General features: G+C 36.2%; 1 pseudogene across 1 annotated transcript; it reads left to right on the top strand.

Annotated features, from left to right (window-relative positions):
- The first annotated feature begins 4,068 nt into the window (after positions 1 to 4,068).
- LOC105420697 (pentatricopeptide repeat-containing protein At2g02980, chloroplastic pseudogene) lies at positions 4,069 to 6,279 on the top strand (annotated as a pseudogene). The gene has a single exon (XR_016060008.1). The product of XR_016060008.1 is annotated as a pentatricopeptide repeat-containing protein At2g02980, chloroplastic pseudogene (transcript).
- The last annotated feature ends 841 nt before the right edge of the window (positions 6,280 to 7,120 follow it).

Raw genomic sequence — 7,120 nt, 5'->3', positions numbered from 1 at the left:
GTAACCGATCAACCCCAAGCCCGGAATCTAAGTCAAGAAAATGAATTAGATTTTAGGATCTCCAACTGGATCTAAAAGCATGACTGTTAAAGACTACTTAAGAATCTTGTTGTCTAAAAATTAGGCACTCCTTGTTCAATCTTGGAATAATATCTTTAGACACATGAAGAGTGTGATTTATTTATTTATTTTGTTTTGGAGGTTAGCCCTTAGGTTCTTAGTGTTACGACCCCTATAATTTGGGGTCCTAAAAATGCTCCTAGCTTGAAATTTATAGTATGGAACAAATGAAAAATGAGTCCATAGGAGAAAGAAATGTTGTATCTCTCTCACACACATGCGCATCCACACACACAAATATATATATGGGAAAAGATCTTGTCAGCCCACCGGCTGATAGCTATAACATCAGCCACTGGCTCATATTGAATTTGGACCGATCTAAAGGTCACGACTTTCTTTCGTATTTGAATTTTTATTTTTTTTTCTACAAATCTAAATCACTTGAAATTTGGAATATCTATTCTTCAAAAATAGAAGAACCTAATAAAAATATAAAAAAAAAATTCAAAATAAAAATTGATAAAAATACCCTCAAAATATTTCAGGGGTATTTTGGTCACTTTATATTTTACACATTATTGTTTTTATATTTTTATTATGTACACCTTGATGAGAAGAATGGAAACCTAAAAACTCAAATGATTTGAATTTTTAGAAAAAAAATTAAAATTAAAATATGAAATAAGATTGTAAACGTCAGATCAGCCCAGATTGAATCTAGACCATTAGCTACTACTGTAGCAGTCAACCCATGGGCTGACAGAATATATATATATATATATATATATATATATATATATATATATATATATATATATATATATAGTCAATCTCATCTCCATGTAACACCCTTCTCCACTTTTCAATTACTTCCTAGTTGTTCAATCTAAAGTGATGTTTTGATAGCTTCACTAATATCATCACCCTTAATATTTCTTTAATTTTATTTTCTTTATAAATCATTTTAACATGTAATTACAAAGTCCCTACTTTTGTAGTAGAGCACATAATAAAAGTGAAAAAAAAATATTTTTATAAAACAAATAAACCAAAATACCTTGCAAATTACAAGGGTATTTTTGTCAAAAATACTTGTTTCCTATTTTCTATTAGAATTGCCAAAGTGAGCACTCTCTCAAAAATAAATTAAAAAAAAAAAAAACTAAATATGATAGCAGATGCACAAATGAAAACTTGTAACATTATGGCTGAAGCTATCACAACTATTCATTCGTATCGGACAATGGGCAATAGCAATCACATAAATCTTATATGGAGGAATAATCTTGTGTATTAAAGGTACATCGTGTAGTGGTGTATAAAACTTGTTATGCCCTTACTTTTCAAATAGGGAAAATTTCGTACAGAACCTTAATTCTCCATCTTATTTCATGGTAGACTTTCTTTCAAGAGGCATAAATTTTTTTTTAAAGATTTCGCCGTACCCTTTTATCTGTTATCTCTCTCATTTATTCACTTTTTACGATAAGAATTTGCCCCAACAAACTTTTTTATACCATTTCAACTTAAAAACGTTCCAAAAACTTTTTTAACCCAAAAACATTTTTAACCCACCCCATTATATCTTTTAACCTAAAAACGTTTCTAAAATATTTTTTTATTATATTTTTTGTCTTTTCACCCCCTCAATGCCACGTTGAGGGCTCCTTATCTCTCTCTCATATTGGGTTGAAATGATATAAAAAGGTTTAGTGTGGTTACTTTTTTTGGCCAAAAGTGAATAAATAAGGGAGATAAGAGATGACGGGGTGCGGTGAAATCCATAGGGATTTTTTTATGCCGCTTGAAAAAAAAATTGAAGGAGGATCTACCATGAAATAAGATGGGGAATTAGGGTTCTGTACGAAATTTTCCTTTTAAAATACTCTATAGACCCCATTTTCAATTTTCATTTCTCACACTATTATATTTCCTAATCCCCTGATATATTTTATTTATTTTTTGTTAATTTTTTTGACCAAAACAAACTTAAAAAAGACATGGTTTTCTAAACCCCTCCTTTTCTTAACATGATTCCCTTTCTCTCTCCCTTGATGAACCTCCCAAACCCTTCTCTCTCTATATCCTCCCTCACCTGCTCGTCGGAAAACTACATCTCCTCCACACCTACTCACCGGAAAACTACACCCTCCCTTTGAGCCGTCCAATGGAAAATACCACTGACGTCAGAAAAGAAACCACATCTCTTTTCTCGAGAGGTTCAAGGCTCTGAAACTTAAGGCTTAACCCGTCCAAAAATGTTCCAACCACCAAAAAAATGAGACTGTTTCTCTAGAGGTTCAGGGCTACTGAGGGTTGTGTATAGTGAAAGTTCGAGGTTTGCAAGTTCTTTGGCTTCACAGCCGGTCATGGGAAAGCTCGAACTTTGAGGTTTTGAAGGTAGCCGGAGCTCGATGGACACAGTGGCCGGAACCATGTTTCTCCGGCGAACTGACGGGGGATCCATTTTTCACGCCCACCATTTTGGTTGGAATCTTGATCAGGATTTGCAGGGAAAACCCACAAATTTTCGGTTTAGGGTTTCACAGACTGAATTTGCAGGAATCTTTTTGGCTGACCACCATTTTGGTCGAAATCTTGACCGGGATTTACAGGGAGAACCCACAAATTTTGTTGCCTCAACTTTAGCTGGAAATTGCATGGAGAACCCACAAATTTCCGGTTTAAGGTTTCACAGATTGAATTGGCATGAATCTTTTTGGCCGAATTCTTGACCGGGATTTGCAGATAGTACCAACAAATTTTATTGCCTGAACTTTAGCTGGAAATTGTAGGGAGAACCCACACATTTCTAGTTTTGGGTTTTTAGCCTACTTAAAGAGAGGTTTCTGATGAAGATTGCGGGCAAAACGCAAGGTTTCCGGGCAAAACTCAAGGTTTCTTGTGAGCTCCTGAACTTGGACAGTCTAGAAAGATAAACATGAGAGGAGAGAGAGAGTTAGAAAAAAAGATGTCATTTATAATTTGTTTCGGATAAAAGTTAGAATAAAAATAGATAAAGTTATTTGATGGATTAGAAGATAAGTTTTGAAAATTTGGATTTAAAAAGAAATGAAAGTTGAAAATGGGATCTACGGAGATATTTTCTCTAAAACTTTTTCTACTATTGTTACATTTTGAAGAATTTCTTTTATGCTGCCCCTCTCTCCCTCTCTCCACCTCCCCCATCCCTCCTTTCCACCGCCTCTCCACTCTACCTCTCTATGTGCCTCTCTCATCAAGATTTACGTATGTGCCTCTCTCATCAAGATTTACGTGATCAAATTTTTGGCAAAGAAGTCTCACTAAAAATTTCATCAGTATTTCATAAATAGTTTCTTACCGATTTTTCGTGCTTGCTGCATAAACTAGCTTTTGGTTTAATTCCATCTAACAATGTGAAAGATGATGTTCTCAAGATCTTCATAAACAGTATCAACAAGATTTCATGAAGAAATTTTGATCAAAATTGTTCAAATAAATCAGACATGAGGTTGTTCTACTGTTGTCGATGCTGAGACAATTTCAACAGCATTTTGATTCAAATTAATCATCATATGCTTTGATTTATTCATTTTAATCGCAATCACACTTGTATGTAATCATCTTCTTAATTTTAAAATGAAATTTTTATTGATCCAACATGTGAAATCTCATAATTTTTATTGGTCAAACATGATTAGAATCAACCTTGTTTCATTCTTTTTGCTACAGATAAAAATAAGTTCGTTTTTTCTGAGTAAATAACAGAATTTTGATACTAATTGACAAATAAATATCAAGAAACAATGTTATGATCATAATTTGACTTCTATTTAAAGGCTTTTAAACCAAAAATCATTTCACAAATCTCTCTTTGGCAAAGAGCAGGATCCCTTATTACTAAAAGCTACTTTCACTCTCGGGCAAACTCGAAAAAAAGATGATTGAATCATCAGTATTCTATCTTGAAAAAGCAGAAATGAGTGAAATATGATACCCATAAGTTGCCACTTATTCAAGCATGAGAAATGCCTAAGACTTACGAGGTGTTTGTGCTACTTTTATTTTTTAGAAATGTATACGATGGAACTATCTATTTTTAATACACAATTATTGTCAACCGTTTGGATGTGAAATCAGAGTGCCATTACTTAAGCACAAAAGCAAGGGATACCCTCCCAAGTAGAAAAGGTCTTAGAAAAACATTAGTAAATCGATTCTATTAAAAAATTCATTGCAAAAGCAATTTATGTTTTCCCTCATTTTCGTCTCTTGAAATAAGAAAACTAAGGAGATTTGCTCCACTACCATGTAATGGCTTCTGCCCATGCAACATCCCCTCTAATTCAATGTACCAATTTCCATACAAACAAACCCTTATGGATGTCTTCACCCTCTTACACCCACCTCCTCACCCATCCCTCCCTCTTCCCTCTCCTCCAAACCTGCAAATCCATGAGAGAATTGCACCAAATCCATGCGCAAATACTCACATCAGGCTTCTCTCACAACCCGTATGCTCTAAGTAGCATACTAGAATTCACAGCTATATCACCCTCAGGAAGCCTTGACTATGCACTCCAAATATTCAATTCAATTGATTCCCCAACTGTCTTTTATTGGAACACTATGATAAGGGCCTTCTCAACTGCCCATTCTCCCCTTAATTCCATTGAATTCTTCATTAGAATGATGGAACAAGGAGTTGTACCTAATAAGTTCACATTCCCATTTGTGATCAAGTCCTTTTCCTTCTTGCTAGCTTTGTTGTTGGGGAAAGCCATTCATGGGCTTGCTCTAAAGATGGGTGTCGACTCCGATGCCTATGTGAATAGCTCCTTGATTCGCTTTTACTCGAATTGTGGCAGCATTGATGATGCACTTCTCGTTTTCGATAGAAGATCCAAAAGGAATGCTGTTTGTTGGAGTGCCATGATAGCAGGTTATGCACAAGCTAATCTTTTTAAGGAGGCCTTGCTCTTGTTCAACGAGTTTCAGATGGAGAGGCTCGAACCCAACGAGGCCATACTTGTAAGCGTCCTCTCAGCATGTGCTCATCTTGGTGCATTGGAACAAGGGAGATGGGTCCATGTATGTATAGAGCGGAACAAAGTCTTGCTCTCTGTGAATTTGGGGACTTCCTTGATCAACATGTACTCAAGATGTGGATATATAGATGGCGCTGTTATAGTGTTTGATCAAATGCCTCAAAGAAATGTGTTGACATGGACCTCCTTGATAATGGGTCTTGCAGTGAATGGCCTTTGCAATAGAGCACTAGTACTGTTTGAAGAGATGCTCGATGTTGGTCTCAGACCTGATAGCATAACCTTCATCGGGGTCTTGACTGCATGTAGTCATGGCGGGCTAGTTAATGAAGCTCAACATCAGTTCGATCGAATGATGAGAGAATTTCGTATTGTCCCCAAAATTGAGCATTATGGTTGTATGGTTGATGTCCTTGGTAGAGCCGGGTTCCTACAAGAGGCAAACGACCTTATAGAAAATATGCCAATTGAGCCAGATACTATACTTTGGGGTGCTTTGCTCAATGCTTGTATTGTGCACAAGAATGTAGTGCTAGGTGAGAAAGTGGGGCGTTATCTTATTGATCTGGACTCTCAAAATGATGCGAATTATATACTGTTGGCGAATATCTATGCCTATGTTAGGCGATGGGGTGATGCTCTAGAGGTTAGGAAGTTGATGAAAAAGAGGGGTGTCAGGAAGTGTCCTGGGTGTAGTGTGATTGAGGTCAATGGCGTGATTCACGAGTTCTTTATGAGTGATAAGTCGGACCATCGAGCTTTGGAGCTAAAACCCATGTTAGATGAGATGGTTCAGAGAATCAGGGCGGCCGGTTATGTGCCAAACACTTCCCAAGTGTTATTAGATATTGATGAAGAAGAAAAGGAACAAGCACTATGCTATCATAGTGAAAAGTTAGCTATTGCCTATGGTCTTATACACGTGGATCCTAAGGTGCCTATCAGAGTTGTGAAGAACCTTCGTGCTTGTGTTGATTGCCATACTGCAACTAAGCTCATCTCTATGGTATTTGGTAGACAGATCATAGTAAGGGACAGGTTGAGGTTCCACCATTTCAAGGGTGGGGAATGTTCTTGTATGGAATATTGGTGAGACAAGGATATATTTGTTTGAAGTTCTTTTTTAGTGGGATTCTGTCCTCTTGGTAATAGTGGTTGAAGCATTAAAGCTCTTTATTCAGGTATAGAGATATCAAGGGTGCGTTTAAACGGACCAAATTTCAGTGATGGAGTTGTTTTTCCCCTTCCCCCTATTTAGGACTAGAAAATGGCCCACATTGGTTGGTTCCTAGACTCATGAGTGGCAGACTTTTGGAACCCTACTTGTCCAAGATTTGCTGCTAAAATGCCTATCGCACTATTACAAAAAAAATGTGGCCCGTGTGGGATATTTGGAGGTGACAGACTATCGGAACATGGAGTATCGAGTTGCTGTGAAAGCGCTGATAGCTCTAGTAAGAAACAATGTCCCACCATGGTTGGATCCCATATTCAGACAAACTTTTCGAACCTGCTTGTCGGAGTCACTGCCATAACTCCCATAGCACTAATAAAAAATTGGTTTTCCTTCATTAAAAGCATAACACCATGCCTTTATCAGCCTTGTTATGAAGTCTAGATGGGCCTGAGACACACCTAAAAATTAAGGATGGCGACTTTTTATGATATTTAATGAGTTTCAACAAGACATCTTCAATCAATTTTAGTTTTCACCTGAAACTCAATATTTTCTCTTACATGGTTGACTGAAGTAGCACTTAGGGGTGTTTTTCCAAATCTTTTGATGAGTTCTTTAAAAAGCTTTTAACAATCTTTCTGATTCATCTACAAATAATAAAAGGAATAAGTTTATATAGAGCCGAGGCTCTGAACAATCAAATTTGGGCCCACGTCAAAAATTTCACTTGAAGATGTTGTTTTCAAGATTTTCAAGTTTTCATAGATCTGCTCGATCTACATTATTTTAAGCTTTAAATTTTATAATTAAAGATAAAAATATAATTTAAGGCTGATTTTCAGTATTAAAA

The sequence above is a fragment of the Amborella trichopoda genome, chromosome 1 (genome assembly GCF_054954075.1).
Source record: "Amborella trichopoda isolate Santa Cruz 75 chromosome 1, AtrichopodaSantaCruz75HAP2 v2.0, whole genome shotgun sequence".
NCBI classification, from domain to species: Eukaryota; Viridiplantae; Streptophyta; class Magnoliopsida; order Amborellales; family Amborellaceae; genus Amborella; species Amborella trichopoda.
Note: the sequence above shows the minus strand (reverse complement) of the source record. Positions and strands in the feature narration are given on the sequence as shown.